A 26,285-nucleotide genomic window follows, 5' to 3' on the forward strand; every position below is an offset into this window, starting at 1 on the left:
AGGGGATAGATTGGTAGGAAAAGACCATCGCTCGTCCCCGACCGCCACTCATAAGGAAAACAATCAATAAATAAATCATGCTCCGACTTCATCACATAACGGTTCACCATACGTGCATGCTACGGGAATCACAAACTTAAACACAAGTATTTCTAAAATTCAAAACTACTCAACTAGCATGACTCTAATATCACCATCTTCATATCTTAAAACAATTATCAAGCATCAAACTTCTCATAGTATTCAACACACTCATAAGATTTTTTTACTAATCTTGAATGCCTATCATAATTAAAGCAAATTACCATGCTGTTTTGTAGGGCTCTCAAAATAATATAAGTGAAGCATGAGATATCAATAGTTTCTATAAAACAAATCCACCACCGTGCTCCAAAAGATATAAGTGAAGCACTAGAGCAAAAACTATATAGCTCAAAAGATATAAGTGAAGCACATAGAGTATTCTAATGAATTCTGAATCATGTGTGTCTCTCTCAAAAGGTGTGTACAGCAAGGATTATTGTGGCAAACTAACAAATAAAGACTCAAATAATACAAGACGCTCCAAGCAAAACACATATCATGTGGTGAATAAAAATATAGCTCCAAGTAAAGTTACCGATGGAAGTAGACGAAATAGGGGATGCCTTCCGGGGCATCCCCAAGCTTTGGCTTTTTGGTGTCCTTAGATTATCTTGGGGTGCCATGGGCATCCCCAAGCTTAGGCTCTTTCCACTCCTTGTTCCATAATCCATCAAATCTTTTACCCAAAACTTGAAAACTTCACAACACAAAACTTAACAGAAAATCTCGTGAGCTCCGTTAGCGAAAGAAAACAAAACACCACTTCAAGGTACTGTAATGAACTCATTATTTATTTATATTGGTGTTAAACCTACTGTATTCCAACTTCTCTATGGTTTATAAACTATTTTACTAGCCATAGATTCATCAAAATAAGCAAACAACACACGAAAAACAGAATCTGTCAAAAAGAGAACAGTCTGTACTAATCTGTAACTAACGCAAACTTCTGGAACTCAACAAATTCAGCCAAAATAGGACGACCTAGATAATTTGTTTATTGATCTGCTGCAATTGGAATCAATATTTTATCTCGTTCTGGTGATTTTTAACAATTGTTTTCGTGAACAGAAAGTTTCTGGAATTTTCAGCAAGATCAAAGAACTATCATCCAAGAAGATCCTACAGGTTTAACTTGGCACACACACTAATTAAAACATAAAAACAAATCTAACCAGAGGCTAGAACAAATATTTATTCTTAAACATAAGCAAAAAGCAAAAAAAACTAAAATAAAATTGGGTTGCCTCCCAACAAGCACTATCGTTTAACGCCCCTAGCTAGGCATAAAAGCAAGGATAGATCTAGGTATTGCCATCTTTGGTAGGCAATCCATAAGTGGATCTCATAATAGATTCATAAGGTAATTTTATTTTCTTTCTAGGGAAGTGTTCCATGCCTTTCCTTAACGGAAATTGGAATCTAATATTCCCTTCCTTCATCTCAATATTTGCACCAATCATTCTAAGGAAAGGTCTACCAAGAATAATAAGACATGAAGGATTGCAATCTATATCAAGAAAAATAAAATCTATGGGCACATGATTCCTATTTGCAACAATAAGAACATCATTAATTCTTCCCATAGGTTTTTTAATAGTGGAATCTGAAAGGTGTAAGTTTAAAGAGCAATCATCAAATTCGCGGAAACCTAACAAATCACACAAAGTTTTTGGAATCGTGGAAACACTAGCACCCAAATCACACAAAGCATAGCAATCATGGTCTTTAATTTTAATTTTAATAGTAGGTTCCCACTCATCATAAAGTTTTCTAGGGATAGAAACTTCCAACTCAAGTTTTTCTTCATAAGATTGCATCAAAGCATCAATGATATGTCTAGTAAAAGCTTTATTTTGGCTATAAGCATGAGGAGAATTTAGCACGGATTGCAACAAGGAAATACAGTCTATCAAAGAGCAATTATCATAATTAAATTCCTTGAAATCCAAAATAGTGGGTTCATTAATATCTAGAGTTTTGATCTCTTCAATCTCACTTTTACAAATTTTAGTATCAAGATCTAAAAACTCCGAATTTTTGGAACGCCTTCTAGGTAAAGGTGGCTCATATTCAGTCCCATCATTATCAAGATTCATATTGCAAAACAAAGATTTAATAGGGGACACATCAATAACTTTTAGATCTTCATCTTTATTTTCATCAAAACTTTCCGGTTTAGCGGCCATCTTATTAACTAAGGTGACCTGCTTATCTGAAATTTCAGCAACTAATTTTTCGAGATGAGCAATTTGAGATTACAAACCATAAAATTCCTTAGACATATGACCGAGCTCTTTATTCATGTAACCCATAAAGCTTTTTTGTTCTTTAAGCTCGTTTCTAAAGAAATTGTTATGCTCAAATTGTAAAACCATAAAACTCCTCACGTTGCTTTCGATCTCTTCTAACCTTTTAAGGTGAAGATCACCAAATCTAGGTAGAGCCATCGTGACAAGCAAGCAATCCAACACACGAGCAAACAAGAAGCAAGCGAAAAAGAGGCGAACGGAAAAGAGAGGGCGAATAAAATGGCAAGGGTGAAGTGGGGAGAGGAAAACGAGAGGCAAATGGCAAATAATGTAATGCGAGGGATAAGAGTTTGTGATGGGTACTTGGTCTGTCCTGACTTGACTTGGCATAAATCTCCCCGGCAACGGCGCCAGAAATCCTTCTTGCTACCTCTTGAGCACTGCGTTAGTTTTCCCTTGAAGAGGAAAGGGTGATGCAGTAAAGTAGCGTAAGTATTTCCCTCAGTTTTTGAGAACCAAGCTATCAATCCAGTAGGAGATCACGCACGAGTCCCTCACACCTACACAAACAAATAAGAACCTCGCAACCAATGCGATAAAGGGGTTGTCAATCCCTCAGGGTCACTTACGAGAGTGAGATCTGATAGATATGATATAATATTTTTGGTATTTTTATAATAAAGACGCAAAGTAAAATAAACGGCAATAAAAATAGCTAAGTAGTGGAAGATTAATATGATGGAAAATAGACCCCGGGGCCATAGGTTTCACTAGTGGCTTCTCTCAAGAGCATAAGTATTACGGTGGGTGAACAAATTACTGTTGAGCAATTGATAGAATTGAGCATAGTTATGAGATTATCTAGGTATGATCATGTATATAGGCATCACGTCCGCGACAAGTAGACCGACTCCTGCCTGCATCTACTACTATTACTGCACACATCGACCGCTATCCAGCATGCATCTAGAGTAATAAGTTCATAAGAACGGAGTAACACTTTAAGCAAGATGACATGATGTAGAGGGATAAACTCATGCAATATGATATAAACCCCAACTTGTTATCCTCGATGGCAACAATACAATACGTGCCTTGCTGCCCCTGCTGTCACTGGGAAAGGACACCGCAAGATTGAACCCAAAGCTAAGCACTTCTCCCATTGCAAGAAAGATCAATCTAGTAGGCCAAACCAAACTGATAATTCGAAGAGACTTGCAAAGATAACTAATCATACATAAAAGAATTCAGAGGAGATTCAAATATTGTTCATAGATAAACTTGATCATAAACCCACAATTCATCGGTCTCAACAAACACACCGCAAAAGAAGATTCCATCAAATAGATCTCCAAGAAGATCGTGGAGAACATAGTATTGAGATCCAAAAAGAGAGAAGAAGCCATCTAGCTAATAACTATGGACCCGAAGGTCTGAGGTAAACTACTCACACATCATCGGAGAGGCTATGGTGTTGATGTAGAAGCCCTTCGTGATCAATGCCCCCTCCAGCTGGACGCCGGAAAAGGCCCCAAGATGGGATCTCACGGGTACAGAAGGTTGCGGTGGTGGAATTAGGTTTTCATGGATGCTTCTTTTGGTTTGGGGGTACGTAGGTATATATAGGAGGAAGAAGTACGTCGGTGGAGCAACATGGGCCCCACGAGGGTGGAGGGCGCGCTAGGGGGGGGGGGGTAGGCGCGCCCCCTGCCTCGTGCTCTCCTGGTTGCTTTCTTGACGTAGGGTCCAAGTCCTCTGGATCACGTTCGTTCCAAAAATCACGTTCCCGAAGGTTTCATTCCGTTTGGACTCCGTTTGATATTCCTTTTCTGTGAAACACTGAAATAGGCAAAAAACAACAATTTGGGCTAGGCCTCCGGTTAATAGGTTATTCCCAAAAATGATATAAAAGTGTATAATAAAGCCCGTTAAACATCCAAAACAGAATATAATATAGCACGGAAGAACCAAAAATTGTAGATACGTTGGAGACATATCAGGCGCTGGGCGTGCCTTCCTATGCGAGAGGGTAAGGCGCCCCGTCAGTGGGCGCAGGGCTTGAGGCAGCACCGCCGTACACCCCACCCTCCTGAGATCCTTGGTGGAGCAGCTGCTTCTTCTTCTTGGGGATGGCCTCGGGAGGGTAGACAGCGCCCTCATCGTCTGGGTTCTCGACTTCCGTAGCCTGGTAAGCGCGCTCGAGAGAGCACACTGCGTCCTTCTCCTCGCAGGAGACCATGATGATGTCGCAGCTCCCAGGCATCTTGAGGACATTGTAACCATGATGAGTCACTGCCATGAACTTGGCCAGGGGATACCCGAGGATGGCGTTGTATGGAAGACGGATGTGGGCGACGTCGAAGTCGATGAGCTCTATGCGGTAGTTGTCGCGCTTGCCATAGGTGACAGGGAGGCGGATCTGCCCTATCGGGGTGGTGGAACCGTCGGTCACCCCTGAGAAAGGCTTGGTAGGCTGAAGCTGGTGGTATGGCACTTGGAGTCTGTTGAACGTCTCGACGGAGAGGACATTGAGCCCCGCACCGCCATCGATGAGCGTCTTGGTGACAAGTACGTTGCTGATGATGGGCGAGCAGAGCAGCGGGAGGGCGCCGATTGTGGCCGCACACTTGAGCTGGTCGGAGGAGTCGAAGGTGATGGCGTACTTGGACCACCTGAGCGGGCGCGTTGCCCCGAGCTTGGGGAGTGCCGCGTTCACCTCACGGGCAGACTGCTTGAAGATGCAATGGGAAGCTGGGGCTTGAGCGCTGCCTAGGATGCAAGCGATGGCACGAGGCTCCTGGAAGCCCCCAGCCCCCTCGTCTTGGTGGTGGTCTTCATTCCTTCTTGATGGTGGCGGCAGTGGAGGAAGGCCAGCGTTTCCCTGAGGACGGTCCTCGCAAGGCTGGTCCCTCCAGGGGCCCTCGCGAGGCTGGCCCTGCCAGCGTTCCTCATGAGGCTGATGGCGCCACTCCTGACGGGGGCCGTGGTCGTCCTAGCGTCCTCCACCTCGGCCTCCTCCATGGCTGTAGCCTCGATCGTTGCACTCGAGGCTACGACCGAGGCGCCCGTCGTGGATGGCCCTGAGCTCCTGACAGTCATTGGTGTTGTGGCTGTGCACATTGCGGAAGACGCAGAATGGGCGGCTGCCCTTGGATGACTCCGGGCGATCACAGCCGCGCTTCAGCTCTGGTTCGACCGCGAGCAAGGATGCCCCCTTGCGCTTCACGTCCTTGGCCTTGGCTTTCTTGTCCTCTGGGTCGGCCTCCGGGAGCTCGAGGAGGGAGAGGCGTCCTTCCTCAGCCCTTGCACACTTGGTCGCCATGTTGAACATCTCTAGGGCCGTGCACTGGTCCTCGTGTATGGCGAGCTCTTCCTTCATCTTGATGTCATAGACGCCATCAATGAACGCAGAGATGATGGCCTCGTCCGACACCTTGGGGATCTTGAGACGAACGCTGTTGAAGCGCTGGATGTACTTCTGCAAGGTCTTGCCTGGCTGCTGCTTGATTCGCCGCAGGTCGCCCGCAGCCGGTGGGCGGTCGCGGGTGCCCTGGAAGTTGGCGACGAAACGCTCGCGCATCTCGCCCCAGGAGGAGATCGATCCTGCGGGGAGGTTCAGGAGCCGCGAGCGCGCGCCGTCCTTGAGGGCCATGGGAAACCAGTTCGCCATAACCTTCTCGTCGCTGTTGGCCGCCTCGATGCTCAGCTCATAGAGCTACAGGAACTCAGCAGGGTCGGGGGTGTCGTCGTAGCGCGGAGGCAGGTTGGGCTTGAACTTCCCTGGCCAGACGACACTACGCAGCTCTGGAGTGAAGGCGCGACAACCCGCTGTGGTCATGGGAGCACGTCGTGGAGGTGGAACCTGATCTTGGAGCTCGCGCGCCACCACCACAGGCGGCGCGCGGTCTTGATGTGGCGGTGCTGGAAGCGCACGCGCCTCTCCTTGCGGCCGCTGGACCACCTGGCAGCTTTCTTATTCACCCGCCGGTGCCCTGCGTGGCGGGTCACGCCGTGGGGCCTCGCGCCTTGGCTCGATGATGGCGTCTTGACAGGGAGGTGCAGGAGGTGCTCCGTGGGCTACGTCACCTGCAGCAGGTGGCTGGCGAGGCAGCGAGAGAGACGGTGCAGGAGTGCCCCCGGCGGCGCTGACAAGCTCGGCGATGCGGTCCTGCCAGTCTTCGTAGAGGTCATCGACGGGGCGATAGCACAGGAGCTCGCGCACCATGAGCAACGCAGCCTGCTTGTTCGCCGGGCCGTGACGAGCGTGTGACAACGAACCGGCCAGAGTCAGCGACAGGGTGGCGGTGCGCCCATCGCGCCGCACGGAAGGTTGCAGCGATATGGGTGCAGCGACGAAGCTTGTTGCTCGTGCCCCATCGGGCTGGTGGCGGCGTTGGCGGCAGACGATGGGGAACGATGGGGAGGCCCACCAGCAGGCACCGTCTGGGCGATGCAGGCTGCGAGGGTGGCCTGATGCTCAGCACGGCCTCGACGGGCGTCGGCCATGGAAGCGGTGGAGCGGTGGCGGGTCGATCGGTGGAAGAAAGGCTCTGACGCACCCCTACCTGGCACGCCAAATGTCGGATTTCGGGTTCCGCAGACCCTTGAGAGGTTCAAACTCTAGGGTGCGTGCGAAGAACTCATCTTCCCCAATCTGCCCACATGCTAATCGCACGGCTTAGCTTAATGAACTGAATGGAAAAGAGACACAACAGTTTACCCAGGTTCGGGCCACCTTGCGGTGTAAAACCCTACTCCTGCATTGTGGTGGATTGGCCTCAAGAGGCTGAGGATGAACTAGTACAGTGGGAGAACAACCTCAGGAGGAGAGGTGTTCTTGTGCTCGATGAGCTGGTGGGTGTGAGGGTGATCTGAATGATCCGTCCCCTGCTATGGTGGTGGCTAGGTCCTATTTATAGCGGCCTTGGTTCTCTTCCCAAATGAAGGCGGGAAGGGATCCCACAACGACCAAATTCAAAGGGGGACAGCTTGTACATGCTGTCCTGACAAAAGTAGTGTTTGCCTACAAAAGCCTCTGGCCGTGACGCCACGGTGGGCTCGGCGATGACCTCCGTCCTACCATTCTGGCGGTCTTGGTCTTGTTGCACGGGAATGGAAACCTTTCACTGATTCCTCGGGACTCCACGCCTGCGCTTGCCTCCTTAGCACCAAAGAGGGAACTGGTACACTGCGCCCGCTGGCGCCCGCCTGGCCTTGGTCGTCATGGCTTATGTCATCCGAACCTCGCGAGGTGAGCCTTGCATAGATATCTCTGCTCCTCGGGAGCCAGCCTGAGGAGATTGCTCTTCGTGGGGGTCTTGGCGTCGTCCGCCTCGCGAGGCTTGGCCCCTCGCGAGGGTCTTGTGTTGTTGATGTTGAAGCTGGGCCGTGACGATGACATATACCTAGGGTAGGGCAATAGACCTGATCTAAGTACCCTACCCAAGGACACTGCCCTACAGTCAAGGACTTCCAAAGGACAGCAGATTCTACCGACTGAAATCACCACATGATACAACCCACTCGACTGTGAGTTCCACTCGGACAACCCAATTCCGCTCGACAAGAATATACTCACTCGACCATATCAGAAACCACTCAGAGTATAGAAGATCTAAGGTCACTCTGAATGACAACGGTCAGACGTTCACTCCATAGTCTTAATGATCATCTATATGACTTTAATGCTAGCGTTACCAGTAACATCCTATCTTTACGTACATTGAACCCTGTGTAACTGAGGGCCGGAGGGGTCTGGCGAACTCTATATAAGCCACCCCCTCCTCAGGCACAAGGGTTTGCACCCCCTGTAACTTCACGCATATTCCAATCGACCAAGCCTCCGGGCACCGAGACGTAGGGCTGTTACTTCTTCTGAGAAGGGCCCGGACTCGTAAATCCTGCGTGTACAACCTCATCGTAGCTAGGATCTTGCCTCTCCATACATACCCCCTATTCTATTGTCAGGTTAAAAACCACGACAGTTGGCGCCTACCGTGGGGCAGGTGTCTTAGCGATTTCTGGTGAGGTTGCGATTTTTTCCGATTCCCATCATCATGGTTTCCGGTGGTGGATTGGCTGAGGGCCGCGAGATCCGTCTTGGCGCACTCGTTTTCGTCGCCGACGACTCCGCCTGGCTCCAGGAGGCCCCCCTCGATGTCGAGACGCTCCCCGTCTGCGGGGTGATGCACTTTCACGCATGCGTTCGCCGCGTCCTTCTTCGACAGCCGTTGACCCAGTATCGGTCGGCTTCCGTGATGTCTTCGCTCCCCGCTATTCGCCGGCGCAAGCGATCCGGTCGGTTGCGACTTCAGCGGTGGGTGAAACATATGGTGGCGCGTCAGTTGGCCGTCCCTCAAGTTGCGGCAATCGAGTCCGATGAACCTCTCTACGGCCTGCTCGATCTGTCAACTGGCTCTGTCGAGACCCTTTCCGAGTGCGACAGCAGCGATCCTGCGGCAAAAGTCTTGGTGGCCAATGCGCCGCACAGCCCGCCTGGTTTTCATCGCGACGACGATGATGGTGGCGACGATCCGTCGCATGTCCATGAGGAGTATCATCCCGAAGCCCTCAACTCTCAGCAGAGGGAGGAACTTCACCGTCGCAATGTGGAGGCGCTCCACACACCCATCGTCGGAGAAACCTTTGAGGCTCGGGCCTTGGAGGCGGCGCGCTTGGCCACTCTGGCTGAGCGCACTCAGCTGGAGAACCTTCAACATGCACTCGACGAGCGCACTCGGCGGCAGATCCCTGAGTCCAGTCGATGGCAGCGACAATTGTTCCCTCCTGAACCTCAGGTATACCGCACTCCGATTCAGAATCTTACAGCCGCTGCCCGTATCGCAGAGTCTATTCAGCCGTCCCAGTCGGAGGCTGGAAGAGGTTTGATGCAAATCAGAGCGTTGCTGCGGGCGGCAGGAGAGCAGAACACAGCAGTATCTCAGTCGCGTAACAGAATACACATAAGATCTGTGATGGCTGACACAGTTCAGTCGGCTCACAGCCCAAGATCACCCCGGTGGCGTGAGGGACGTGGGCATCGCCAAGAGCAGTACGTGGGTCGGAACCACGAGCAGTATGATCACCGACTTGGCCGCGATGACCGGTGTCAGGTGCCTACACCTCCCCCTAGGAGTGGATCGTATGTGCCCCGACAATATGATGACAGGCACCCGCACAGTGGTGAACGGAGGGTACCAGTCAACCCAAGAGAGCCAGGTTTTGATGCGAGGTCGATCCTCATTCAAGGGCTGGTCGACAGGAATAGAGCGCACAGAGAAGGACTTGACAGAGATCGTCCGACTAGCAGTAGAGTTCATGTTTCCGGTCCAGAATGTTTCAGCAGAGCCATCAGAGCTGCTAAGATCCCACCCAACTTCAGGTTGGCGACTGGGGTTAGTAAGTTTACCGGTGAGTCGAAGCCTGACACTTGGCTGGAGGACTACCGAGTGGCCGTGCAGATCGGTGGTGGTAATGATGAGGTGGTGATGACGCATCTTCCTCTGATGTTAGAAGGTTCGGCCAAAGCATGGCTGAATCAGTTGGCCCCAGGCAGTATATTCAGTTGGGAAGAGCTAGCCCGAGTGTTTGTCAGAACTTTTGAGGGTACTTGCAAACGACCAGCAGGTTTGGCAGAATTGCAACATTGTGTGCAAAAGCCGAATGAGACTTTGAGAGATTACATTCAGAGGTGGACCACTTTGCATCACACGGTGGAGAATGTATCTCAACATCAAGCAGTTTGCGCCTTCAAGGAAGGCGTCCGGTATCGAGAGCTTAACCTGAAATTCGGTCGGACAGGAGATATGACTCTGAACCAAATGATGGAAATAGCCACTCGGTACGCCAACGGAGAAGAAGAGGATTGACTCCGCAGTGGAAAGGGCAAGCCAGTCGCCCAAGACACCGGAGGGGGTCGAAAGCAGAAACGCAAAGCTGAGCCTGCAGGACCTGGTGAAACTGCAGCTGTGATCCAAGGAAAATTTAAGGGAAAACCTAAGGGTCCCTAGACCCCCAAGAAGGTGAAAGATCAAGCAGGGAATGATGTGTTGGATTTGCCATGTCACATTCACACCAAGAAAGACAAAGAGGGAAATCTGATTTATCCCAAACATACCACTCGATAGTGTCGACTCCTTATCCAACAATTCCGAGAGAAATAACCCAGTGAGAAAGAGAAGGAATCTGATAAGGATGAGGATAAAGAGGAGGATGACGGTTTCCCCAATGTCAATTCCACCTTGGTGATTTTTGCTGACATTGAGAGCAAAAGTCGACTGAAAGTCATACACAGAGAAGTAAACATGGTTGCCCCGGCAACGATGACATATTTGAAGTGGTCACAAATAGTAATCACATTTGACCAGTCCGATCACCCAGCACGTGTTGCCACTCCAGGGCGGCAAGCGTTGGTAGTCGACCCAGTTGTTGGAGGCACTCGACTGACCAAAGTGTTGATGGATGGAGGCGGTGGTCTGAATATTCTCTACGCTGAAACCCTGAAGGGGATGGGCATTCTGATGTCCAAGCTTAGTGAGAGCAGCATGAGTTTCCACGGTGTTATCCCTGGAAAGAAAGCTGAATCACTCGGCCAGATCACTCTTGATGTGGTTTTCGGTGATTCGAAGAATTACCGTAAGGAAAAGTTGACATTTGAAGTGGTGGATTTTCAAAGTGCTTATCATGCTATTCTGGGCAGGCCCGCATATGCTCGTTTTATGGCTCAACCATGTTATGTGTATCTAAAGCTGAAGATGCCTGGTCCCAGAGGCGTGATCACAGTTACTGGTAATCGACAGAAAGCAGAAGAGTGCCTCCAGAAGGGCTCAAAAATTGCCGATGAACAAATGGTAGTAGTTGAAATGGAAGAATACCAGAAGAATGCAGATCCGAGTGATTTGTTGCGAGCCAAGAAGCCTGCCTCAGATTCTGCATTTCAGTCGTCCAGTGAAACGAAGGTAGTTCATATTCACCCGACCGATCCCAATGCTGCTCCGACTCACATCTCAACAACACTCGACAACAAATAGGAAGAAGCGCTCATCCAGTTCCTCTGTGAGAACTGGGACATCTTTGCATGGAAACCTTCTGACATGCCAGGTGTACCCAGGGGACTGGCTGAGCACCGTTTGCGAGTCGACCCGAAAGCAAAACCCGTTAAAGAGCATCTCCATTGGTCCGCCGTGGAGAAGAGAAAGGCAATCGACGAGGAGGTGGCTCGGCTTCTGGCAGTTGAGTTCATCCGCGAAATTTACCACTCCGAGTGGCTCGCTAATGTTGTCATGGTCCCCAAGAAGGACGATTCACTTTGTATGTGCATTGATTTTAGGGATAATTAGATTTAGGCCCCTAGTTGTGTCCCACTCATCTGTTTTACCCCTAATTCCCAAAAGTCACCGGTTCTGTCCAAGTCACTTTGCTCCTCTTATGCTTTTGCCCTTTGACCGTTTGACCGTCAGTTTGAAAACTTCATAACTAATTCATACTAAATCAGAAAAATGCAAATAAGATACCAAAATGTTCGGAAAAACATCACATATATGTGAGTGTCATTTGCATTCATGAAAAAAGTGTTGGAAAGTGCCCATCCGAGTTTTAGCTCTTATGCTACCATCATGAATAGTAAAATCTATACAAGTTCAAAAAATTCAAAAAAAATTGGTGGCAAAGAATGAAAAATGTTTTAAGTGCCTGCCAAGTTTCATCAGGGAATAACATTCGTGGGTGCCACGGCAAAAAAAAACAATCAGCACTCCAAAATAGATTTTTTTGCCACGACTTCCACAAATGTCGTTCCCTGATGAAACTTGGCAAGCACTTAGAACATTTGTCGTTCTTTGCCACCATATTTTTTTGATTATTTTTGAATTTTTTTAGATTTTACTATTCATGGTGGTATCAAAAGAGCTAAAACTCGGATGGGCACTTTCCAACACTTTTTTCATGAATGCAAATGACACTCACATATAGGTGATGTTTCTTCGAACATTTTGGTATCTTATTTGCATTTTTCTGGTTTAGTATGAATTAGTTATGAAGTTTTCAAACTGACGGTCAAACGGTCAAAGGGAAAAAGCATAAGAGGAGCAAAGTGACTTGGACATAACCAGTGACTTTTGGGAATTAGGGGTAAAACAGACAAGTGGGACACAACTAGGGGCATAAATCTAATTATCCCTTGATTTTAAGCATATCAATCGGGCCTGCCTGAAAGATCATTTCCCTCTCCCCCGCATCGACCAGATCATCGACTCAACTGCAGGGTGTGAGCATTTGTCTTTTCTGGATGCATATTCCGGGTATCATCAGATCCGACTGTATGGACCCGATGAAATAAAAACAGCTTTTATCACCCCATTCGGGTGCTTTTGCTATGTCACCATGCCCTTTGGTCTCAAGAATGCTGGTGCCACATTCATGCGCATGATACAGAAGTGCCTGCTCACTCAAATCAGTCGGAATGTGGAGGCATACATGGATGACATCGTGGTTAAGTCGCATAAAGGTTCCGACCTGCTGGCTGACCTTGCTGAAACCTTTGCTAATCTGAGGAGATATGATATCAAGCTTAATCCGTCGAAGTGTACATTTGGAGTTCCAGGTGGCAAGTTACTCGGTTTCCTCGTTTCCGAACGTGGGATCGATGCAAATCCAGAGAAGGTTGGTGCAATCCTCCGAATGAAACGCCCTGTGCGTGTACACGACGTTCAGAAGCTTACTGGTTGTTTGGCCGCTTTGAGTCGATTCATCTCTCGTCTCGGCGAAAAGGCATTGCCTATTTACCGACTGATGAAGAAATCTGATAAGTTCGAGTGGACTCCTGAAGCTGACGCAGCGTTTGCAGAGCTCAAAGCCCTGCTTTCCACCCAACCGGTGCTTGCTGCTCCAATCAGCAAAGAGCCTTTATTGCTTTATATTGCAGCCACTTTGACAAGTTGTCAGTACAGTACTCACGGTCGAGCGAGAAGAAGAAGGTAAAGCCTATAAAGTTCAGCGCCCAGTGTACTATATTTCTAAAGTCTTGACTCCATCCAAGCAAAGATATCCGCATTATCAGAAGCTTGTTTATGGAATCTACTTGACCACGAAGAAGGTTGCACACTATTTCTCAGATCATTCGATTACAGTCGTCAGCGACGCTCCATTGTCAGAAATTTTGAACAACAGAGATGCAACTGGTCGAGTGGCAAAATGGGCGATTGAACTCCTTCCATTGGATATCAAGTTCGAGTCAAAGAAAGCTATCAAGTCCCAAGCCATAGTAGATTTCCTCGCCAAGTGGGTTGAGCAGCAACAACCGACTCAGATTCACTCGGAGCATTGGACTATGTTTTTTGATGGATCCAAGATGCTGCATGGTTCTGGTGCTGGGGTAGTACTGGTATCCCCCCGAGGAGACAAGCTCAGTTATGTTCTCCAGATTCACTTTGATTCCTCCAACAATGAAGCTGAATATGAAGCACTTCTGTATGGGTTGCGTATGGCCATTTCACTCAGCGTCCGTCGCCTAATGGTCTACAGTGACTCAGATTTGGTGGTCAATCAAGTGATGAAGGAGTGGGACGTCAGGAGTCCAGCTATGACTGGTTATTGCAATGCAGTGAGGAAATTGGAAAAGAAGTTTGAGGGGTTAGAGCTTCACCATATACCCCGACTGAAGAACCAGGCAGCCGATGACCTGGCAAACATAGGTTCCAAGAGGGAGCCCATTCCCAGCAATGTGTTTTTGGAACATATTCACACACCATCCGTTCAAGAGGATCCCTTCACTGAAGAGCCCCCATATAGCCTAAGAGCCCTACTGATCCGACTGAAGTTGGAATCCCAGCCGTGGTCGACTTGATCATGGAAGTTTTATTCGTCATCCCTGATTGGACAATACCGCATATTGCATATATTCTCAGGAAAGAGCTCCCAGAGGATGAAGAAGAGACTCGTCAGATTGTCCGTCGATCCAAAGCCTTCACTGTGATAGGCAGATAGCTGTTCAAAGAGAGTGTTACTGGAGTCGCTCAGAAATGCATCACGCCAGAAGAAGGCCGAATTATCCTCAATGATATCCACTCGGGGACCTGTGGTCACCATGCGTCCTCTCGGACCATCGTGGCCAAAGCATACCGAGCGGGGTTTTACTGGCCACGAGCGAATGAAATGGCAAAGGAAATAGTTGACAAATGCGAGGGCTGTCAGTTCTACTCCAACATGTCCCATAAACCTGCTTCAGCTTTGAAAATCATTCCACTCGTCCGGCAATTCGCTGTTTGGGGATTAGATATGGTCGGACCTTTGAGGACTGGCAGGAGTGGCTTTACCCATGTGCTTGTAGCAGTCGACAAGTTCATTAAATGGATTGAAGCTAAACCTATCAAAAACCTTGAAGCAAGTACTGCTGTTAGCTTCATCAGAGAGTTAACATTCAGATATGGAGTTCCGCACAGCATCATCACAGATAATGGGTCAAACTTTGATTCAGAAGAGTTCAGAGCTTTTTGCGCTTCCCAAGGCACTCGGGTCGACTATGCATCAGTCGCCCACCCACAGTCGAATGGGCAAGCTGAAAGAGCAAACGGTCTGATTCTCAAAGGGCTGAAACCTCGATTGATGTGTGACCTCAAGCATGCAGCAGGCGCTTGGGTCGATGAGGTACCCTCGGTACTTTGGGGATTGAGAACAACTCCAAATCGGTCGACTGGTCGTACTCCCTTCTTCTTGGTGTATGGAGCTGAAGCTGTGCTTCCGAGTGATTTGCTTCACAATGCGCCCCGAGTAGAACTTTTCTCAGAAATTGAAGCAGAACAAGCTCGGCAGGACGCCGTTGATCTTCTGGAGGAGGAGAGAGGGATGGCCTTGATCCGATCGACTATCTATTAGGAAGACCTTCGTCGGTTCCACGCTAAAAACGTGAGAGGTCGAGCATTTCAAGAGGGGGACCTTGTTCTCCGAGTGGATCAGCAACGGCCGCACAAGCTTGCTCCCACTTGGGAAGGTCCCTTCATCATCACTAAGGTGCTCCACAACGGAGCATATCACCTCTACAATGTGGAGCACAATAAAGACGAGCCACACGCTTGGAATGCGGAGCTGCTCCACCATTTTTACACTTAAGCATTCAGACTGTTGAGATACAATAAGAAATACCTTTTAGTTTGTTTATCAAAGACATAGTTTTACAGTCTCCTAAAATGATTGTTGTTTCTTATATATGTGTTCAAAATCCCCCAGTGGGTGGCTTAGCCGCGAATCCGCTTCGCCTAAGTTTCAAAACAGAAAATCTTACCGAGTGAAGAGCAAGCCTCTCACTCGGAGGCTTAGTTGCGAATCCGTTTTCGCCTAAGTTTAAAAAATCCTACCGAGTGAAGAGCAAGTCTCTCACTCGGGGGCTTAGCTGCAGTTCCGTACACGCCTAAGTTTAAAAAATCCTACCGAGTGATAAGCAACCCTCTCACTCGGGGGCTTAGCTGCAGTCTCGTACTCGCCTAAGTTTGAAAATTTCTACCCAGTGATGAGCAACCCTCTCACTCGGAGGCTTGGCTGCAGTCACGTACTCGCCTAAGTTTAAAAAATCCTAGCTAGTGACGAGCAACCCTCTCACTCGGGGACTTAGCTGCAGTCTCGTACTCGCCTAAGTTTGAAACACGTTCCGAGTGAAGAACGATCTTCTCTCTCGGAGACTTGGCCACACACTCCATCCTAATCCGCAAGGATGATGAGGTGCAGGTCGACTGCAACCTCCTCCTCAGAGTTGCGCCATAAGTACAATGTGCGCTCCATCCCGATCCGCAAGGATGACGAGGTGCAGGTCATCCGTGACCCTCTCCTAAGAACTGCACCACAAACACAAAAGACTGTTCTGAGTGAAGAAACAAGTTCCACTCGAAGGCAAACACAAGCATATTCAAAGAAAGGCAAAGTTTAAGATAAATCCCATGGGGTTCCGGACCGCAGATTAAAGTGCTCGGGCATCAAGCCCGAAGGAGTTTAACGGTTACAAAACCACTCGGCATACCGAGGCAAATTTAATCGGATCATAAAAGTTTGTTCACTTCGCAAGAGGAGGACTGGCAGGCTCGACGAATTCATCCAAGTCAATCCCATCTGCAATTCGAGTGGCAGCAGCAATGAAAGTCTCCATGAAGGACTGGAAGTCAAGCCTCTTGGTGTTGGCAACCTTGATGGCTGCTAGCTTCTCTTCTTTGGCTTCCTTGCAGTGGACACGAACCAGAGACAGAGCCACATCAGCACCGCACCGGGCAGAAGACTTCTTCCATTCTTGCACTCGACCGGGGATCTCATTGAGTCGAGTCATCAAAGACTCGAGGTCATTCTGGAGCGTCGCCCTTGCCAGAGCGTTGTGTCGATTCGCGACACCACAACCTTCAGCCGAGCGAGGTAGTCGACGACGCCAGCAAGACGAGATTCCAGTCAGAGCACGTTCATGGCAGCTTCTTCCTTAACTGGAGAGAGGATGGGGTCCAAGCTCGTCTCAATCCGCCCAGTCTCTTGCTCGAAGTTCTAGCAGAATTCTGCACACACAATAAAACAATGAGTCAACAGCTATATAATGAGTCGATAGCAGCAAGTCAGTCGGACAAAGAAAAAGCACCTTCAAGCATAAGGAATAACTTCTTGGCGAGTCCTCCCAGATAATTCTCCAGCTCGTCTCTCTTGCGGGCGATATCTTCCACTTTGTCGGTCAGGTTCCTTTTGTCCTTCTTCAGTCGAGTCACCTCTTTGTTGGCTTCATCAAGGGAAGCCTTCAATTTGGTGTTCTCTTCCTCCAGCTTTTCGACTGATGCCAACTTCTGGTCGGCGAGTGTCGTTTTCTCTTCTGCTGTTTTCTGTGCCGCTGCAAGGTCAAGGTCCTTCTTCGCCAAAGCCTGGTTCATTTTTTTTGAAGGAAATAACGTTTGGTTCAGAGGAAGGAAATAACGCTTGGATTCAGAAAAGAGTCAGTCGACAAAGATTCCATACCAGCAACATCATCCTTAGCCTTCCGCAAGTTCTCCCTAGCCAACTCCAGATCAAGATTGAGCAGGATCTTCTTCTGCTCTAAGTCAGCAAACCGAGCTCCAAGTTCACAAGATTCCTGTGGTCAGAGAGTAGTTAGTCAACAGACGAAAAGATTGGTTGCTTCCGAGCAATAAAGTAACAAGTTCAAAGAGTTCTAAGACTACTGTCGAATCAAACATTCAACAGTAGTCTCAGGGACTACACCTAGTGGGTGCACTCAGCGTGCCCCCACTGTTCGACTTTTCAATTGATTTGGTCCGTCCAGTCGAAAAAAACGATATTACTTATTCTCAGACCATAGTCGACCGCTCGCAGTTGACTACGATCCCGGGGACTACACCCAGTGGGTGCACTCAGCGTGCCCCCACTGGTTCAGGTTCCACTCGACATGATCTGCTCAGGCCGAGTGGATAAATTCCGTTCAAAAGACCCCCGCCGAATCAAACATTCGACGGCGGTCTTGGGGACTACACCCAGTGGGTGCACTCAGCATGCCCCCACTAATTTCAAGATTCAGTCGACATAACCTAGTCGAGTCAAGTGGAAAAACTATTCAGCAGAAATAGAAACACCCAGTGGGTGTACAGATGAAAAATGTAGAATGACAAGTAGAAGCTCAATAAAAGTTTTTAGGTAGCATATCCTAACAGAACAAGCGACAAGCCAGAAGACCAGTCGGAGATCAGCTTACCTGGACATTGGCTTGGAGTGCTGAGCTAGCGTCGTAAGCAGCTTGATTGGCCTCGCGAACCACTTTCATCTGACCCATCATAATGCCTGCCTGGCGTGTGGCTTCCTTGGCATCACTCACTTGGTCCGCTGGGACGTAATGGGCGGTGAAAAGTGATGACGGCGGATCAGCTGCAGCAGAAGGAGCTTACGCAGTCGACGCTGAAGGTTGTGCACTCGACAATGGAATGACAAAAGTAACAGAAGCCCGGTTGATGTCTCTGGACTGCTGAATCTCTGGTTCCGTCGCCGGCGTCGATTGAGGCGTCTTGCTAGATGTCTTCCAACCCGAAGTCCTGCCTCTCCTTCCTGTGGGTCTCTGTAGCACATCCTCGTCGTCATCTGGAAGTTCAATAACATTGGGCGGAGCTGCAAAAGAATCAATCACAAGAGTTCAGTTGACCGTCAAAATGATTGATAAAGTAAAGACAAAATGGCAAGATGTTTACCCGCGTTGGAGGTGACTGCGTCTTCCATCTCTTCATCATCATCATCATCTTTATAAACAGAAGTCCCAGAGGTAGCGGCACTGCAAATTTCAAAATTCACTCGGTCAAAGCCTTCCGAGGTGAGTCGACCAAAGAACAAGTCATGTTGAACTAAGAAGTCAAATTCAAAGATTACCCAGAAGCAATGGGGACAGCCACTTTGATCTTGGGCAAGGCCTTCTGAGGTTTTGACGGTGCGAATTTGGGCTGCTTCGGAGCCTTCTCAGTCGGCACAAGAGAAGACGTCCGAGTGCGCTTCGAAGTTTGTCCGGTCTGTGCATTCGCTTTGCCACGGATACTTGCTGGATCATGGGTATGCTTGGATCGCCTTTTGGTGCGAGGGGGGAGTCGACTTCTTCACCACCGCTTGAGTCGTCACTCTCATCATCTCCCCTCCATCTGATTGCCAGTCGCCGCTGTCACCCCCGCTCGCCTCTCCCTCTGGCTCCTGCTCCCCGTTGGGCATCGAATACATCTCGGTATAAATCTGCAAGACACAGAGTCGACCGGATATCAGTCGGGTTCAAAAGTAATCACATGTCAGAACAAAAAGACACTCGGAAGGAAACAGTTAGACCTTGTCTGGTTCGTTGGCGTGGTCGAATGGAGGGACCCTCCTAGACCCCCTGGGGTTGTCCTTGTTGCCGGTGATGCCCTGCAACCACTGCGCCACCGTCTCCTCATCGACTTCTTCCGGGTGGATTCGGGTGTTGTCTTCAATACCCGAGTACATCCACATTGGATGATCGCAGGCCTGGAGTGGCTGGATACGGTGACCAAGGAATACCTCTAGCAAGTCCATGCCAGTCACACCATCGCGGACAAGTTGGACTAATCGATCCACCAGCATATTCACTTCCACTTTTTCAGCTAGAGTCACTTTCAAAGAGGAAGGTTTCTCAACTCGACCCATGGAAAATGGGAGGAGGCCAGTCGATTGTCCAGGAGTTGGCTGGTCCTTGCAGTAGAACCAGGTCGACTGCCAACCCCTGACTGACTCGGGAAGAATCATAGCTGGGAAAGTGCTCTTACCCCTCATCTGGATTCCTAAACCTCCACACATCTGGATCACATGTGTCCTCTCGTCACTCGGATTAGCCTTTTTTACAGACTGAGAACGACAAGTGAAAATGTGCTTGAAGGGACCCCAGTGCGGTCGACACCCCAGGAAGTTCTCGCACATGGACATGAACACAACAAGGTATGTGATTGTGTTGGGAGAAAAGTGATGAAGTTGGGCTCCAAAGAAATTCAGAAAACCCTGGAAAAAAGGATGTGGGGGCAAAGAGAAACCACGGTCGACATGAGTGGCGAGGAGCACACACTCACCCTCTTGCGGCCGCGGCTCGGTCTTGTCCTCCGGAAGCCGCCATGAGCCATGAGGGATCAATCCCCCCTCCACCAGATCCTCCTGCTGGACCGTGGAGCGAATCCAGTCACCCTGAATCCAGCCGGGCGGCAGGCCAGATCTCGACGATGACCCGCCCCTGCTCGTCTTCTTGCCCTTCGCTTTCACCGGCGCCTTCTTCGCACGCTCCAGAGCCGCCGTCTTGTCCTTCGCCATCGCTGCGGGTTGCGCTCGGGCTGGGCGGCGGCGTTGAGGGAGGAGGCAGGGGCAGCGGAGAAGCAGAGGAAAGAGAAAGGAAATGGGGCGCACAGTGCAAAGGCACCAGCCCGAACGCCTTATATAGGCTTGTTCCCCGAGTGACTGACTTGTGGGTCCGGGCAATCCTGTCAAATCCTGCAACAGTCGCGCGTGCGATACATGGCGAAAAAGATGGCACGAGGATCGAGGCATCCCTGTCTAATCCACTCCGATTACCACGGCCCTCTCCGCTCCGCGCGCTTCCCCAAATTTTGAATCCCGTGAGATCCAGGGACGGTAGAGCAGTCAATCACGCCAGAGATCTTGTACCATATCAAACACTCGAAGCTTATCAACAAAGTTCACTCGACAACTTCTGAATGGCTCAAGGTGACTGAAAATGAAGTTGAAGCTTTTTGCGTGGTTCACCAATACAAGTAAAGTGCTTCTGAAGCATGAAAGTTGGTCCAGAACCACCTTCAACTTCATCTCCACTCGGACCCAGAACCATTCGGGGGCTAATGACGATGACATATACCTAGGGTAGGGCAATAGACCTGATCTAAGTACCCTACCCAAGGACACTGCCCTACAGTCAAGGACTTCCAAAGGACAGCAGATTCTACCGACTGAAATCACCACATGATACAACCCACTCGACTGTGAGTTCCACTCGGACAACCCAATTCCACTCGACAAGAATATACTCACTCGACCATATGAGAAACCACTTGGAGTATAAAAGATCTAAGGTCACTCTGAATGGCAACGGTCAGGCGTTCACTCCGTAGTCTTAATCATCATTTATATGACTTTAATGCTGGCATTACCAGTAATGTCCTATCTTTATGTACATTAAACCCTGTGTAACTGAGGGCCGGAGGGGTCTGGCGAACTCTATATAAGCCACCCCTCCTCAGGCACAAGGGTTCGCACCCCCTGTAACTTCACGCATATTCCAATCGACCAAGCCTCCGGGCACCGAGACGTAGGGCTGTTACTTCTTTTGAGAAGGGCCTGAACTCGTAAATCCTGCATGCACAACCTCATCGTAGCTAGGATCTTGCCTCTCCATACATAACCCCTATTCTATTGTCAGGTTTAGAACCACGACAAGCCGTACCAGGCCGTCGATGGAGCCACGCTGTGGGCTGCAGGCAGGCAAGTCTGGGTACCCCCGTTCCCAGAACGCCGACAAACACCATTACCCGGGCTGAGGCAGAGGCTGCCCGCATGGATGTTGATGAAGATGAGATTGCAGAGGAGGAGGAGGACAGTCCTGAGGAGTATGAGCCTCCCTCTGCTGATCCGTCTTGGGCTTCGAAGCTCAAGGAGAGGATGAAGACTCTGTTCTGCATGCAGGCCAAAGGGCAGTACCAGACTCACGTTGCTCAGAAGGAGAGTCGCCAGCGCGACAAGAGGATTTTGAGGAAGCTTGGCGAGCACTTCTCGAGTGGGTCTGAGAAGAGCATCACACCTGAGGCTGCTTGGATGAAGAAGAAGGGCTATCAATGGGTTGAGTCAGATGAGGAGTCCATTCCTGCTGCTTCAGAGGAGGAGATTGTTGGGTGGTCACTATAGTGGGAGCTACCACCTGTGTCTTAGGTGTCCTCTCTGCCTTTTTGGTGTCTCGCTGCCAAAGGGGGAGAGAGTGTAGGATCTGCGAGTACTTTGATTTGTCTCCTTGCTTTTGTTGAACCTTCGTCGTTGCTTTGGTTTGTGTTAGTTGCGTGTGAGACCAGGAGACTTATTCTATCATATGGTGTGAGACATATGCCATCACTCTTATCCTTTTATTGTCAAGTATGATTAGTAGCTTGTGAGTTTATTTTGTCTTGTGCCCTTATCTTCATGCTCACTTGCTATGCCTTGCTTCCATGCTTAGTCTCACTTATCTTGTTGCAAGGATTGCCTTGTCTATAAAATATAGGGGGAGTGTTGATCCTAGTGTGTGTGTTTTGCAGTCCAAAGCATATCTATAGAATGCACACATCTAGGGGAGCCTTTCTATATTTTATAGTTTTTGGGTTTGCTTATGCTCATTATATATCTCTATTTACAAATCCCGTATTGTCATCAATCCACCAAAAAGGGGGAGACTGTAAGGGCATATTTCTTCCTAAGTGGTTTTGGTGATTGATGACAATGCATTTGCGGACTAATCGTGTGCATTGAGCATTTCAGATATCTCATGTCTAGGCACAAGACGATTCGGTGCCCCTCAGAGCCTATCGAAGACGGTTGTTCTCTATGTTTCTTTTTGGTGGACTTGAGTCGTAGGAAAGCCAAACTATTAAGAGGGGGTCCGCTTCGGAAAGGTTAGGGTGGAATCAACACGTACACATCTGTTCCTTTGCACCACCTTTCCTTCGCTTTGATGGAGCATCGCCCTTTTATCCATGTCTCTGCGATATGAAGGCAGTGCTGGGGAACATAGCAATAATTCAAAAAAAATCATACGTGTCACCAAGATCAATCTAGGAGATGCTAGCAACAAGAGATAGGGAGTGCATCTTCATACCCTTGAAGATTGCTAAGCGGAAGCATTACAAGAACACGGTTGATCGAGTCGTACTCGCGGCGATTCAAATCGCGGAAGATCCGATCTAGCACCGAACGGACGGCGCCTCCGTGTTCAACACACGTACAGCCCAGGGACATCTCGTCCTTCTTGATCCATCAAGGGGAGAGGAGAAGTTGAGGGAGAACTCCAGCAGCACGACGGCGTGGTGGCGATGGAGCTCGTGGTTCTCCGGCAGAGCTTCCCTAAGCACTACGGAGGAGGAGGAGGAGGAGGAGTTGGAGGAGGAGAGGGCTGCGCCAGGGGAAGGGGTCACGGCTGCCCTCCCACCCCCTCACTATATATAGGGGGAAGGGGAGAGGGGGAGGCGCCCTAGGGTTTCCCCTAGGGGGCGGCAGCCAGGGCATATTGGATCTCCCTAGGAAAATCCCAGGGAGACTTGCCCTCCAAGCCAAGTCAGGTGGACGCTTGCCACCCAAGCCAGGTGGAGGCGCCCCACTTCCTCAAGCAATGTGGGAAAGGGTGTGGGGAAGCAAAGCCCCTTAGTGGGTTGGTTTGCCCCCTCCCCTTGGCCCATGAGGCCCTGCAACACTTGCCGGGGCTCCCGAAACATCTTTCAGTCATGTTGGCCATAGCCTGGTACCTCCAGAACAATTCCAGACTCCAATACCCTTCGTCCAATATATCGATCTTCGCCTCCGGACCATTCCAGAGTTCCTCATCACGTCCGAGATCTCATCCGGGACTCTGAACAACCTTCGGTAACCACATACTATTCCCATAACAACTCTAGTGTCACCAAACCTTAAGTGTGTAGACCCTACGGGTTTGGGAACCATGCAGACATGGCCAAGAGACCTCTCCAGTCAATAACCAATAGCGGTAGATCGGTATTTAAAGTGAATGTAATTGTCTCTAATGCATAACCCCAAAATGATAGCGGTAGATCGGTAAGAGACATCATAGATCGCACCATATCCTATAGGGTGTGATTACGACGTTCGGACACACCATTACGCTATGGTGTTCCAGGTGGCGTCAACTGTGAAACGATTCCACTTTGTCTGTAGTGATTGCCAAACTCATAACTCAGATACTCTCCCTTGATCAGATCGCAGGAACTTGATCTTCTTGTTATGATGATTCTCAACTTCACTCTGAAATTGCTTTGAATTTTTCAAATGTTTCAGACTTATGCTTTATTAAGTAAATATACCCATATCTACTCAATTCATCGGTGAAGGAGAGAAAATAATGATATCCACCGCGTGCATCAACACTCATCAACACCGATGTGCATGCGTGATTTCCAACAAGTCACTTGCCCGTTCCATTGTTCCAGAAAACGGGGTTTTAGTCAGCTTGCCTATGAGGCATGGTTCGCATGTGTCAGGTGATTCAAAATCAAGTGACTCCAAAAGTCCATTAGCATGGAGGTTCGTCATGCGCTTTACACCAATATGACCTAAGCGGCAGTGCCACAAGAAAGTGGTACTATCATTATCAACTCTACATCTTTTGGCATCAATGTTATGAACATGTGTATCACTACGACTGAGATTCAATAAACCATTCACATTGGGTGCATGACCATAGAAGGTATTATTCATGTAAACAGAATAACCATTATTCTCTGACTTAAATGAATAACCGTATTGCAACAAACATGATCTAATCATGTTCATGCTCAACGCGGACGCCAATGTAAATAACATTTGTCTAGGTTCAACACTAATCCCGAAGGTAGAGGGAGCGTGCGATGGTGATCACATCAACCTTGGAACAACTTCCAATGCACATCGTCACCTCGCCCTTAGCTAGTCTCCGTTTATTCCGTAGCTTTTGTTTCGAGTTACCAATCATAGCAACTGAATCGGTATCTAATACCCAAGTGCTACTAGGAGTACTAGTAAGGTACACATCAATAACACATATATCAAATATACTTTTGTTGAAGTTGCCAGCCTTCTTATCTACCAAGTATTTGAGGCAGTTTCGCTACCAGTGATCGTTCCCCTAATAGAAGCACTTCGTCTCGGGTTTGGGTTCTTGGGTTTCTTCACTGGAGCGGCAACTGGCTTACCATTCCTGAAGTTTCCCTTCTTGCCCTTGCCTTTCTTGAAATCAGTGGTCTTGTTAACCATCAACACTTGATGCTCCTTCTTGATTTCTACCTTTATGGCCTTAAGCACGACGAACAGCTCCGGGATCATCTTCCCTTGCATATTATAGTTCATCACAAAACTCTAGTAGCTTGGTGATAGTGACTGGAGAAATTTGCCAATCACTCTCTTATCTAGAAGATTAACTCCCACTTGATTCAAGCGATTGAAGTACCCAGACATTCTGAGCACAAGCTCATTGGCTGAGCTATTCTCCTCCATCTTGTAGGCAAAGATCTTGTCAGAGGTCTCAAACCTCTCAACACGGGCATGAGCCTAAAATACCAATTTCAGCTCTTGGAACATCTCATATGTTCCATGGCGTTCAAAACGCCTTTGGAGCCCCGACTCTAAGCCGTAAAGCATGGCGCACTAAACTATCAGGTAGTCATCAAGACGTGTCTGCCAGATGTTCACAACATCCACAGATGATGCCAGAGGGGTTGGCACACCGAGCGGTGCATCAAGGACAGAAGCCTTCTGTGTAGCAGTGAGTACAATCCTCAGACTACGGCCCTAGTCCGCACAATTGCTTACAATATCTTTCAACTTAGTCTTTCTCTAGGAACGTATTATAACAGAGAGCTAAAGCACGAGTTATTAATCTACAACATAAATTGCAAAGACAATTTAGACTATGTTCATGATAATTAAGTTCATCTAATCAAATTATTCAATGAACACCCACTCAGATAGACATCCCTCTAGTCATCTAAGTGATACATGATCCGAATCAACTAGGCCGTGTCCGATCATCACGTGAGACGGACTAGTCATCAACGATGAACATGTCCATGTTGATCGCATCCACTATACGACTCATGTTCGACCTTTCGGTCTCTTGTGTTCCGAGGCCATGTCTATACATGCTAGGCTCGTCAAGTCAACCTAAGTGTTTTGCATGTGTAAATCTGGCTTACACCCGTTGTATGCAAACGTTAGAATCTATCACACCCGATCATCACGTGGTGCTTCGAAACAATGAACCTTCGCAACTGTGCACAGTTAGGGGGAACACTTTTCTTGAAATTTTAGTGAGGGATCATCTTATTTATGCTAACATCGTTCTAAGAAAATAAGATGCAAACATGATAAACATCACATGCAAATCATAAAGTGACATGATATGGCCAATATTATCTTGCGCCTTTGATCTCCATCTTTGAGGCGCGGCATGATCACCATCGTCACTGGCATGACACCATGATCTCCATCATCGTGTCTTCATGAAGTTGTCTCGCCAACTATTACTTCTACTACTATGGCTAACGGTTAGCAATAAAGCAAAGTAATTACATGGCGTTTTCATTGACACGCAGGTCATACAATAAATTAAGACAACTCCTATGGCTCCTGCCGGTTGACATACTCATCGACATGCAAGCTAGTCGTGATTCCTATTACAAGAACATGATCAATCTCATACATCACATCCTTTTGGCCATATCACATCAC

The sequence above is a fragment of the Triticum aestivum genome, chromosome 3D, assembly GCF_018294505.1.
Source record: "Triticum aestivum cultivar Chinese Spring chromosome 3D, IWGSC CS RefSeq v2.1, whole genome shotgun sequence".
Classification (NCBI taxonomy): domain Eukaryota; kingdom Viridiplantae; phylum Streptophyta; class Magnoliopsida; order Poales; family Poaceae; genus Triticum; species Triticum aestivum.